Source organism: Nycticebus coucang, chromosome 12 (assembly GCF_027406575.1).
Source record: "Nycticebus coucang isolate mNycCou1 chromosome 12, mNycCou1.pri, whole genome shotgun sequence".
Taxonomy (NCBI): domain Eukaryota; kingdom Metazoa; phylum Chordata; class Mammalia; order Primates; family Lorisidae; genus Nycticebus; species Nycticebus coucang.
The window spans coordinates 72,827,664-72,840,845 of NC_069791.1; the positions used below are offsets into that span (position 1 = coordinate 72,827,664).

Genomic DNA, 13,182 nt, shown 5'->3' on the forward strand with positions numbered 1-13,182 from the left:
ACTCTATTGAGGGTAACAAAGTGAGACTCTATCTCAAAAAAAAAAAAAAAAAGGAAATATAGATCCATATAAATCAGAACAGATCAGGTTGATAATCACCATTTCAAATCAGTGTAAACCTACGAAGACTATTAGCCCAACAATGGTGCTTTTCATAGACAGCAACCCACATGGAGCAGTAGAGACTAGCACACACCGCCTGGTCAGAAGACACCAGAGGAAGAGGGAAGAGATGGCTCAGGCAGCCGGCAGTGAGAGGGTTAGCCAGTGAGCTTCCTCCCTGCCTCCTTGGAGTCTCTCTAGGGAAGCGCTGGCGCTGCTGTTTGTTACCCAACCCTCCAGAAGATGCTGGCTGGGGGGAGGGAGAACTGCTGAAAGCCTTCCTTTCAATTATTCAGCAGTGGGAGCTTCCTACCGTCCCTGCTGGAGTCAGAGGAAGGCCTTGACTGGGGCTGGCTGGGGGTGGGAGGACTGGTTCCAGGAGGGCAGGTGGCCTGGCCTGTAGAAGTGATGTCAATATGACTCTGTGCCTTGGTCACAGCCCTCATGGGGTGACCCTCCCTCCCCTGTCCAGTCATGGGTGGGTCCAGCTGTCCCTAGGAAGGGTTTGGGTCATCCTCTTCCCTGCAGTCTTGATCAGTGCCATGGAATGTGGGGTCCGTGGGTGCAGGGGGCGGCTGGGCTGGTGAGGTTCCCAGGACTAAGATGGGGTGTCCAGGACAGGTACAGCAGGAGAGCAAGGCTGTTGACCAAAGGAGAAAGCCTGAGCAGCTTACCTGGTACCCAGTCCAGGCTAGTCCCTGCCTCACTGCATTCCATGCCTCCCAAGAGCACACTGTTCCTGTTGCTCCTCTTCCATTCACCCCATAAGACTGCTCAAGCATCACCTCTTCCCTACTCTCCTGGAAGGATGTCCTGGGGGACATGCCTCTGCTATCACCTTCTGGCTACCACTCTCAGTGCTTACTTCCTTCTACTGTAACTATTAACTCCCTGGTCGACTGAGGGATCTCTAAGAGCTGTGACTGGTTTGACCCATCTTCATGTGTATGCTCATTGAAATCCAGCTATGTTTGCACTGATGGGGAGCTCACTACTTGTATTTTACCACTGTCATCTCCAGGGACTTCAGTGGGCAAGGTCCTTGGCTCCTGCTCTCAATATGCCCAGACTTTATGTGTGCTGACATTTACATAGGCCACATTGTCATCCACTTTGTAAGCCCTTGAGTCCAGCTCTGTCTTTGAACAGACAGGAAGGACTTGCCTGGCCCTCAGGTTCCTATATAGCAGCCCAGGGTTCCTGCCCCTGCTGGCTCTGATTTGGGTTCCTGGGGCAGAGGCCTGGGTGGCAGGTCCCCAGGAAAAGGAGGCCTCAGCTATCTGCTCTGGACAGAGGGACCACAGTACAGTGTTACAGTGCAGACCAATGTAGCCCAAGACAGGCCACCTAGATCCTTGTAAATGGAGCAGACCCAGCCAAACCAGAAACCCAGACTGGTTGCATCCACAGAGGACAGTGAGGACCCTGTACATTAGTATTACAGGCCAGTGGAATGGATCAGAATAGGTAACAATGGCCACTGGAAGTAACATAGGCCAGTTCAACCCAGTAGAGAGACTTATATAGACCAGAACTGACACCAGGTAAGCCAGTAGGACCTGAGTCTGCTCTCCCCACACTCGAGTGGAACAAAGCAGTCCTTGCCCCACCTGGCCCTGGCCCGCTGTAGACTGACAGCTGGGGAAACAGAGTCCCTGGGGCTGCCTGAGTTAGACTGGAGTCTTGGGGTGTGGTGGGGGGTTGTTTCAAAGGAGCAGCATCTGTTTAGCCTGAGAACCAACAGACTCCTGGCTGAGCTGACACTGATGGGCTAGGCTGCTGGGGAGGTGGTGATTGCTGTGTCCTGGGGAGGCCTTAAGGAGGTGTCATGGGGAGAGCCACCTGTGTGTCAGGATCCCATGCCCTCTAAGGACCCACACCCACAAGCTGGCCCTGAGGGCTGACCCTGCTGGGAAGTCAGAGGAGCCTGAGGGCTCTCCCCAGCTTCCAACACCTCCTTTTCCTGCCCCTATAATCAGCCCCTCCCCCTGGACGGGCTGGATGAAGGAAGGCAAGATGGGTTAGAAGGCATATGATTAGGTCGCTTTCCCTTTCTGGGCCTCAGTCTGCCTCAATTGGATCAAGTGTCAAGAGGCTGGGTACTAGTGGGGTCAGGGTAGGGCTGTACTCTGAGTCCCTGGTAGTCCAAGATCGAGAAGAATGAAAATCAGGTGGTGATATGTTCCCCCTCCAGAGCTGTCAGGGTAACAGACAAGCCAGGGTGGGGAACAGACAGACTGAGGAGGGTAACAGAGAAGCCAGGGGCAGCTTGCCCACACAATCTCATTATGGAAAATTCCCTCTATTGACTCAACTCTAATCACGCAGGCTGCCTGGGACATCCCTCCAGGTTTCTGCTGGGCTGGCTGAGATCAAAGAGAGAGCTGGGCTGGGGGGCTGGAGCATCACTGCCTTTCCCATCGATCCAGATGCGCCTCTTGTTACTAGGCAACAGCCTCCAGTTCTCCCAGGCCTTCCTCCCCCAGGGGCAGTAGGATTGGGCAGTAAAGGGGGAGAGAGAGACCCAACATTCCTTCTCCATGTCTTCTTCCTTTATCAGGGTATAAATCTCTATCACCCAGACAGGAGCCCCTTCTCTCCAGAAAGCACCACCTCCCATTTGAGGGGCTTGAATCCCCCACCTAAATGGACCTCTTTTCTCCTCACATTTGTATGCACCTTAAGTATACTTAAAATCCCTACCTCCTCTGCTCTGTGTAAGCCATGTCTCAGGAAGACAGCCTAGGGATTCACCACTGAGGAAACTGAGGCCCAGAGATAGGAAGGAACCCTCAGAGGATCAGTGCAAAAGTCAGCACAAGACAGCAGGCTCCTGACTCCCAGCCCAGCATTGGCCTAAATGGGAGCCATTTAATCTTGAGAGAATAACTCTGAAGACAAATTCACACTCCCGTTTTTGAGTGGGTTGGCTTTTTTTTCTCCCTGAAACGTAGGATGCATTTCATAGTAGTTTTTTTTGTTGTTGTTTCAAGTGCTATAATTTAAAACTGTAAGTTGTGTTTTAAAACAGGCATAAAAATGTACTGTGGGTTTGGGGGCTGTAACTGACTAAAGAATGCAAATCTGATCATCTTATCACAGTTTAATATTTTGCATATTTTGTCTACTTTTATCTACTTTATACTGCTCATCTTTACTTTTTTCTTTTTGACTGAATATATAGAGCATCATCCAGCAGTTTTGTGGTGACCTACTTATAGCATGGCTTATTTGGGATTTTAAGGTCTCTTCCCCTCCGAGGTCTTTACAGCCCTTGGAGATGCAGGAAGGAAAGTTTCTTCTCTTCCCCCTTGTCTCTGTCAAACACTTATGTATACAGCTAAGGGGAGGAAGAGGTGATATGTTTCCCTAAGTGTGAGGGGCCAGAACTCAGGAGTCGGAGGCTCCCCCTGAGCTGCCTAGAGGTGACCCCAGGATCAGACCCCCCCTTGGCAGGGGCAGTAGTCACTGGGTAGCAGTTTTGGTGTCCTTGGACCTGCCACTGTCTGTCACCTGCTCACTCCCAGCTGTACAGTGCGGTGATAGCTCCTACTCGAGTCCCCTGCCCATGCACTTCAACTCCGAAAAGCACAGCATTTCAGGGTCCTTGACAAATGGTAACCAATTAATGTCAATTAATATGATTAGCCTAAATAATTAGGCAGTTAATTAACAACATCATTGACAATAACCCAGAGCTCCTGAGGGATGCAGGGTTAGAGTCAGGAATGGGGTGGCATGCCCTCCTAGCTCTGAGAGGGGTGAACCCCTTAAGGTCAGACTGGGAGTGGGAGTTTCTTGTATAGCAGAGGCCTCTCCAGGTCCCCACCCGGCCCCACAACCACTCTAGAACAGTGGTTCTCAACCTTCCTAATGCCGTGAATCTTTAATACAGTCCAAAGGGTTTGCGACCCATAGGTTGACAACCGCTGCCCTAGAATTTTGATCCAGGCAACAGCCCCACCCCAGCCATAGGCCCACCCCTGGCACCAAGTTGGGTCAAGAGGGTCTGATTTCTGTGGCATAGTAGCCAAGAAAGGGAAAAGCCCTTTTGTTTGGGAAACTGTTCTGTTCTAAAGTCCCAGAGAGGCACCTCTATCTCTGTTGCTACCCCTGCCCCAGACCAAGCACCTCAGAGCTTATAATCCTGCTCAGGGCCATGGACCCCACCCCCACCCCCCAAGCTGCAGAGCAGCCCTGGGAGGGACCTGCCGCCTTTTAGCCCATCCTACAGAGGAGGAAACAGCACTTCCTGGATGCCAGGCCTTGGTCTTGCACTGAGGACCTGCAACACTGAATCACACAGGGTCCTGCCCTCAAAAAACAACCAGTTCGGGGCTTCACAGAACTTCGTGCAGCCTCTGGGGTCCTACCACTTCTTGGCCAGGCAGTGAGGGTGACATTGTTAACCTCTCTGTGCCTCAGTTTCCTCAGCTACTACTACCTACTTCATAAGAGGTGGGAGGACTAAATGAGTTGATGCACACAGCAGTGCCTGGCACATGGGAAATGCTGAAAGGCCCAATAGAGCAGAGAGTGAACAACCAGTCAGACGGAGTGCAAAAGGGGCCAAGAAAGAAGCAGCTCCGGGCACTTGGGGTACACAGGACAGCACTTGGAGCAAGGTGATGTTAGAACAGAAGCCTGAAGCTCAAGGAGGTAGAGGAAGAGGGAAAGATGTCCCAGGTGAAAGGAATCATGTGTGCATAGCAATGAGGCCCCAGTTCTCAACCCCAGCACCTCCAGTCTTTAACAAACACAGATCCCAGTTCTCACACTGAGAAATGGTCATTTAGGTGAGCCCTAGGACTTGCTTCTCATGTACTGTTCTAGAGATACTGGAGGAGATATTCTGTACCTAGGGACCATGGTGGCAGTGGTTCTAGATGGGTTGAGAGGTCCAAGACCATGTGACCTGTGTCCTGAAAACACACCCCAGGCCCCCATTCTCTCCATCAGTCCAAATCATGCTCGTCTTTCAGGGTGACCTTCCTGAGACTGCTCTGGCTGTGTGCTTACCTGCTGGGGACATTCCTTGCATTCTCCACTGGCCACGGGAGAAAGGCCAGATTGCCTACCTGGCACTAAGGGCTGCTGCCTCTCCAGCCCTTACTGCCCAGCCTCACTCTTCGCCAGTGCTTGGTGCTCTTTCCTCCTCCTCTCTGCTCCTGTCAGAAACACCCTTGTTTCTCCCCTGGAAAACCTGTATTCATTCTTGGAGGTCCATCTGTGAGGCCAGCTCAAAAGTCAGCCAGGCCAGCAGCCTTTCCGCCCACCAGGGATGTACCACATGACCCCCTAGTCTATCTAAAACCATTTCCCATTTGTGAGCTTTATTCTTCTTTTCAGGCTGCTCAGGCACAGGGTCTCGCTCTACCTCACCCCCTAGTTTTAGAAACAGCGTTTCCTGTGTTCTCCAGGCTTGACTGCAGTGGCAGGTATGATCACAACTCACTGCAGCCTCAAATTCCTAAGCTCAGGTGATCACATCTACTCTGAGTAGGTGGGAGTACATGCCCAGCTCCCTTGCTTAGCACAGGGCTTAGGGATGACAATACTAATGGAGCTTTTAAGTTCAGAGAGGTTGCTGAGCAAGTGTTTGATGAATAAGTGGTCCCTTCTACTTTCTTTCTTTCTTTTTTTTTTTTTTTGAGACAGAGCCTCAAGCTGTTGCCCTGGGTGGAGTGCTGTGGCATCACAGCTCACAGCAACCTCCACCTCCTGGGCTTAAGTGATTTTCTTGCCTCTGCCTCCCAAGTAGCTGGGACTACAGGCACCTGCCACAACGCCCAGCTATTTTTTGGTTGTGGTTGTCATTGTTGTTTGGTGGGCCTGGGCTGGATTCGAACCCGCCAGCTCTGGTGTATGTGGCTGGCGCCTTAGCCACTTGAGCTACAGGTACCAAACCAACTTCTACTTTCTGATGTCCAAAGAGCAGAAGACAGAGGAAGAGAGCATCTGAGAAGCAGAAAGAGAGGTATTCTCAGGAGAATAATGGATGGATCACAAGGACAAAGAAGCACGTATCAGGGCCAGACAGGGAGGGGACACAAGACTGCCTGGAGACAGGACTCACTGAGTGTCCTAGCTTCCTTTCTTCCTCAGAAGCCCTCCTGTGCCCCGATGGGAGAGAAGATGGCTTAGTAGCTCTGTTAGTCCTAAAGCCCACTTCTCTAACCTAGGATTCTCTGTTTGATACTAAGGGCTGTGCACATTGGCTGGGGATGGGCATGCCCACCTCTCATTCTGCCCCTGACCTATCTCCCTGTCTCCCTGGGTAAGGCTAGCCTACAGCACACTCTGCTATCTAATCTAGTGATGTGTCCCCTCTTCAGTGGTGCCATTATCTCCTCTCCAGATGAATGCAGCCTCCTTGGCCTTATTGTCCCTGGTCTCTTTCTTTCCCTTGCTCTCTTTCCCACCCCATTGCAGTCATCATAGGTTTCCTCAAGTATAAATCTGACCATTTCATGACTTTGTTCTAAAGACTTCTATGACTCTCATAGCTTCCCAAATAAATTCCCAGCTCTTACATTGGTTTTCAGGGTCTTTCAAAGCCTGATGCAGCTGACCACTCCCACTGGACTATCCTCTCTATTCCTGGGCACACCTTCTGTCTTCCCTGCTGTGGCCACATTAGATAATTCACTATCCCTTTAATCTAGCTAGGATGTTTCACACCTCTGTTCTATTGCTCTGTGCCATTCTCTGGAATGTCAGTCCCCTGCCTTCTCTGTCTGACACCTTCCTGTCTTTTTTTTTTTGAGATAGAGTCTCACTCTGCTGCCCAGGCTGGAATGCCTTGGCATCAGCCTAGCTCACAGCAACCTCAAGGGTTCAAGTGATCCTCCTGCCTCAGCCTGCCGAGTAGCTGTGACTACAGCTACCACATTGCCCAGTTAATTTGTGCATTTTTAGTAGAGACGGAGTCTCATTCTTGCCTAGGCTGTTCTCAAGCTCCTGAGTGAAAGTGATCCTCCCACCTTGGTTACCCAGAGTGTTAGGATTATAAGCATGAGCCACCTCGCCTGGCCTTTCTTGTCATTTTTTAGGGCCCAACTTAAATGTCACTCCTCTCATTAACCTCCTCTGGCTGCCCACATTACTTTGGATGACTTAGTTCTAGTCAAACCTCAGTGGGTCATCATTGTCTGTTTCCACAACTGCCTTCCTTTCTCACTAGTCCAGGAGTTCCCCAAGTTTAGCATCAGTGTCTGATTCACCTCTGGGTCTACAGAGTTCCCAGGGACCCTATTTTCTGAGTCCAGAAAATGGGAGGCAATGATTAAATGGATAATTTCCCCCATTCAAATAGTAATTGCTGTCTCTAGGAGTGCACTGGACTTTATCCTTCCCTGGGGGCTTTCAAACCCATGACTAGAGTCACTTCTCATATCACACCTGGAGGCAGGTATTATGATGCCTACTTTACAGGAAAGGAAACAGACCTGAGGGTGGAGGTTGAGGCCCAGCTGAGATGAGAGGGCAGGAGATTAGTGATCACCTGATTCCAGTTCTGAGCTCTTTCTTCTGGAATCTCATTGGATCCAGGCTCTGGCCCTCCCTAGAGGTATGTGACACTCTCAGGCTCTCCTTCTCCAGCAAGGGCATGTCCCAGCTTGGCTCCTGGCAGAGACCCCTGAGGAGTCAGGCTGCTGTCACCTTCTGTTCTGGGTGACCTGTTCCTCACCACAAAGCTATCCTCGCCAAGGGAAACCCACACCAGCAGACCCCTGTGGGCACACAGGGACAGTACAGGGAGGAGGCTCTCTGCTGTTCTCACTGGCTCCCTGGGAATCAGCCCCACCTAGTCTTTATAAGGCCATTAAGAGTATGGTTTTTGAAGAATCTTTAAGGACATCAGAGAATGCTCATGATAGAGTGAAAAATAGGATACAGACTCTCCAGCAGCATGTCCCAGTTATTTAATTCTCATTATCTACAAACACATGAAAAAATATCCCACCAGATTCATAGTGATCATCTCCTACTTTTTATTTTTTCCTTGGTTTCTGTATTTCCTGTCTTGTATGCTGAAGATATGCCATTCTTAAAATTCAGTATAAATTGCTTTTTCCTGGGATATTCTGGGGAATGGTGATGGGGTGGGAGCTTGGTGCTGTGGCCCCTTGACTGATGAAGCCACTTGGACCCTGGGGTCCTCAGAGGTTCTAGCAGGCTGCAGACAAGCTGTGGCCCTGTCTGCCAGCTTCTAGTGGCACAGCAGCCTCTGCAGTGGGCAGGAGGCCAGGGTGGGGGTGGCAGGATGCTGAGGCCAGGCTGACTGCCCAGGAAACAGGGCTGCAGACGGATGGGCTGGTGACTCTAGGCTATGGGGAAGTCCCTGGGGGTTGGGGGATGCTCTGGAGCCAAGGCACATGCGGCCACTGAGGCCTTTCTCCCAGCCTGGGAACTCAGAAGTGGATCACCTGCCCAGGCCCCATCCTGGATAACATTGGGCCCACATGGTTGAGCCTCTGGGGATGAAGGTGTTGCCCTCCTGAGCTCATGACCCAGAAGAGGGCAGTAGGGCAGGAATCTGGAAGTGTCAGCAAGCACTAAATCATAGTGAAGAATCTAGGTTGGACCAGGCTGGTTTCTGTTATGGCTGGTACTAAGCCCCTCCCTATAGGCCCCTCTGTTCCTCTAGGCCTCCTTTTGTATCTGACCCCCCCCCAACCCACTCCCCCTTACTAAGTGCCTCCCACTTCTCCAGAAACCTTCCCTTCCTTGGACTCCTCCCCAGTTGTGGACAGGAAAGCTGCTATCCTCTGAGCAGTCTCCCTGAGCCCCTTCCTCCTCCCTGAGCTTCCTTCTTAGAGTCAGGGCCTCCTCATCCCCTCATCTCATGACACCCCTCCTGTTGCTGAGCTCTCTACCCCTTCACTGAGCCAAAGAATTGGAATTAAGAAGGAACTTCTCCATTTCTTGCCACCTCTCCCCACTCAGCTTGAACCAATCACCATACTGATGTGGTCCTTCCTCGGGGCCCTGCCTCCTCTCTGTAGAATACCAGCTGCAAAATCCCTTCTTCTCCCCCAACTCTATGAATAAGCCTCAACCACTGCACCCCAGCTGCTTCCCTGGACCTATGCATGTGCTTTGGGGGCCTGCAGGGCTGTGGCAAACAACTCTGGGTGGTGTGTGGTGGGCATCATCAGTGTCCTTGCAGCTGACATCAAATTCTGAACCAAAGGGCCTAATCCTGGCTCAGTCAAAGAGTCCTGGGATCTCTAGGTGAGCCACTGGGCCTCTCCAAGCCATATTTTCCCCTTTAATTAATACCCCAAGTCTGTAGGTGGAAGGGACAGGTGAGTTTGAAATCTCATCTCCAACTAACCTTTTAAACCTTGAAACACTGCCAATGGAATCCAGGCTTCCTGACACTAATAGGAAGAGAGATTTTAAAATTTGGTGCTTACAGGACCTTCAGGTGAGGACAATATTCTAGTCAAATCCCATCATTTTATGTTTAGGGACACTAAGGCCCAGAGATGGGAAGGGACCTGTTCAAGGTCACACAAGAAACCAAGATCAGAGGGGGGCCTGGAAAGAAGGTCCTTGGACTCATGTCCTGGAGTCCTTCATCTGCCCCTACCACATGCCACCCCTCAATACCCACTGGCTCACAGTGCCCTGATAGACCCTCACCATGGAGGGAATAGAGAATTGAGAGCAGAGGGGTGTCATGGAAGCCACCCTGGGCTCTTGAGGCAGTGGGCATGGGTTGCACCAAGACCTTACTCTGTAACCTTGGCAAAGTCACATCACACTTTGAGATCCTGTTTTGCTCCTCTGTGAAGGGAGACAGCAGCACCTTTGGCACCACATTACATGAGAATAAGATGAGACCATGTGTGTGAAGTGACAGGCCCATGGGCAGGGGCTCAGAGTATGCAGGATTTAAGAAAGAGGCTGGACTCCCCTGACCTCTTCCTCAGTACACGGTTGGCTGCTGGGATAGGAAGAGCTATGATTTTGTCCCTGGGGACAATAAGATGTGGGCAGAGGAGGAGAAAAATCATAAGGGGAAGCTGACCATAGCAGTGCTGGAAGCACAGCCCATCTTAGAAGATGAGAGTTAACCACTCAGAAAGAAACAGGCGGTCACCAGCTTGCTGAGGTCAGTGAGAGGCCAGCGGGCAAAGGAGATGGGAAGTGGGTGCGGCAGTGAGCAGATGGGCTTGTCAGATCCAGACTCCTCCTTTGGCAGGCCTGACAGCAGTGGTGACATCCAGCTGGTCAGTTCAAAACAGTCTACCTCCAAATACCCAGTGACCTTGGGGGAGTCACCTCCTCACTGCACTGCACACTCTTAGCCTTCTGCCTCAGGCTCCTCACTTGTAAAGCTGGCATCATGAATTAAGAAGCTGGCACTTACCTGGGCCTTGATATCAAGAGATTGGGACAGGCAATCTGTAACACTCCTGCTCCAGGGAAGACAGTTTGAGTGGCTTCATGATCTAGGAAAGTCACTCAAGCCTTTTTTCTCAGCTATGAATAGGAATAATGATGCCTTCTGTGTGAAGCTTTTGTGAGGGTTAGCTTATTCCACTGTAGCATGTGGGCTAGCATGGACCCTGGTACAAAGTCCTTGACCAGTGTACTTTAGGAAGAGAAAGATGTGTTTCAAACTCTGCTGAACACTTGTCCACCCTTATCTAGCTCCTCTTTAAGAAAGTCTTATTTGTATTCTATTTACTAGCACTTATCTGGCATTTTACAGTTGAAGAGTAGTTTCCCATCCATTATCTGGATTATTTCTTTCAACAGCAAAGTAGATATTGTTATTACCATGCTTGTTTTATAGATTTGGAAATAGGCTCACAAAGGTCAAGTGGCTTACCTGAGGACACATCCCATGTTTCTCTGACTTCAGAGTACACAAAGTCTCCCAACCTACCCACCTCAACCTCTTAAAATCCATTTGACGCTTTAGTCACTCTTCAAGACTACCTCCTTCACCCCACAGAAGAGTGGGATGGGGCATAAAGTTAAGGAACCAAAAAGCTGATGGTGTGTGGGAGCAATTTCCTAGCCAGCTTATTCCTATTTCTGGCTGAGGAAAAATTTGGCACAAGCTGGGGCCATGACCTTAAGATGCCCCCTGGACAGAGGAACTCTCTAGCCACTGCCTTGCTCTGCATCAAAGTAGTGTACCTGCCTTTGCTCTGGGCATGAGACAAAAGATCAGCTCAGGCTCCCTGATGCCAGAGTGAGGTCTTAGAGGAATGAGAAATTATGGTTGGGATAGAGCATAGGTATAGTCAGGTCAGACCTTGGTGCTCTTCTCTTGCTTCCCCCAAGTCCATCACCACAAGGGGCCTGTTGCCAAAAATAGGAGCTGCAGGAGGCTTTAACACTGTCCAGGCAGGGGCACTGGGAGGGAGAGGGAGGAGGATGCAAGGCAGAACCTGCGTCTCTTTTCTCAGCTCTCCTCTTTGCCAGGAATTTGCTCTGGGGCTGGGCCCCCTCTGGGCTCTAGAAACTCTCTCTGAGCATTCAGAGAGGCCACAGAGAATGCTCCCCAACTCTTAGTAGCTATTTCCTCTTCTGTGTCCTTCATCCTCTTCCCAGTATGAAAGTAAATGCCATCCTGCGTGAGACCCGGTTCTCGTTGCCACCTTCGGTCTCCCCAGGGGCATTTGGGCAGCTGGGAAAGAGGCCAGGCTGTCCCCTATGCTGGCACCCCCTGCTGGACAGAGGCGCAGTATCCGGGTGGGGGCCTGCTCCCTCCACCACACCAGTGACCAGTGTCTCCACAGAGTCCTTACATTGGTCTCTCCATTCCCTGGGGAGCAGGTCCTTCTCCTTGGCGAGGGAAGGCAATTGGACTGTGGTTAAAGGACCTCCTTGGTATCCACATAGCTTAGGCCATGGTCACTTATGCCCACGGGAGTCCGGCCGGTGACCCGGCAGACTCCTCACTTTCTCCATTCCTCTCGGTGAAATGAATAACGTTCCTTATCTCTGTTCCTCAGGTGCCTCGTACCCCCGGACAGACACTCTAACAGCCCCCCAACATCGACCCCCTGCTCAAGTGCCTGGGGCTGCGGGGCCCCAGCTCAGCTGGGGAGGCCCGGAGTTCCATCCAGCCCCAGCCCCTCTGGGAAATGCCCCCGCCCCACCAGGGGCTCTCACCTCCCCGCTGACCGCCTCGCTCTGCCGGGCGCTGGACCCAGGCCCTCTGGCCCCACTTATCCGGGCAGCCTCTTCTGCTCGGTCGGGCCGGGCAGCTCCGCGGCCCCCGCGGCCCCCGCGGCTCCGCGCTCTGCGTTTCCCAGCGGGCGCCGCCGCCGCCACCGCCACCGCCGCCGCCGATTGCTGAAATGCTGGACAGCGCACCACCATGGAGGCGGCCTCCCTGTACGCCCGCCAGCCAGAGCGGACCACCCCAGGTACCCACAGCGCCCTCTGCAGGTCTGGAGGGCCTCCCGCAGCGGGGTGAGGGACTGGGCGTCAGGGAAAGCAGCTTCCACTGCCGCGAAGTCTGTTTCTCTGCTTGCGGTGTGGGCACGCCAATCCTGGGAAGCACCTGGGCAAGGGAGGTTATTATTTTTATTTATTTATTTTTTTTTTTGTAGAGACAGAGTCTCACTGTACCGCCCTCGGGTAGAGTGCCGTGGCATCACACGGCTCACAGCAACCTCTTAACTCTTGGGCTTACGTGATTCTCTTGCCTCAGCCTCCCGAGCAGCTGGGACTACAGGCGCCCGCCACAATGCCCGGCTATTTTTTGGTTGCAGTTTGGCCGGGGCTGAGTTTGAACCCGCCACCCTCGGCATATGGGGCTGGCGCCCTACTCACTGAGCCACAGGCGCCGCCCGGGAGGTTATTATTAATAACGTGGATCTGGGGGTGACAGGACACTGTCTGCGCAGCCAGTGTCTAAGAGGGCTCTGGGTCCAGTTAGGGGACACCCCAGAATGCCCTTGTCATTGTGCTTCTGGTGGCTGGACCGAGGCCAGGCAGAGTGGAGTGGGAGATATCCCAACAGGGAGAGGGAAGACTTCGAGAACGGAATCGTTGGACCTTCGATGTTGCTGGGTTGGGAGTCTGGAGCCAGGCGTTCAAGGAGCT

At 52.0% G+C, this 13,182-nt stretch overlaps 1 protein-coding gene across 5 annotated transcripts in view; it reads right to left on the bottom strand.

Annotated features, from left to right (window-relative positions):
* The window catches only part of SRRM3 (serine/arginine repetitive matrix 3), a 59,487-nt gene extending 47,077 nt beyond the window's left edge, over window positions 1-12,410 (bottom strand). For all 5 annotated transcript variants that reach the window (XM_053557474.1, XM_053557472.1, XM_053557475.1 and 2 more), the window contains exon 1: window positions 12,244-12,410. The gene's annotated coding sequence lies outside the window, so the exon portion shown is untranslated. The remainder of the gene's footprint in view (window positions 1-12,243) is intronic.
* Between the last annotated feature and the right edge of the window lie 772 nt (window positions 12,411-13,182).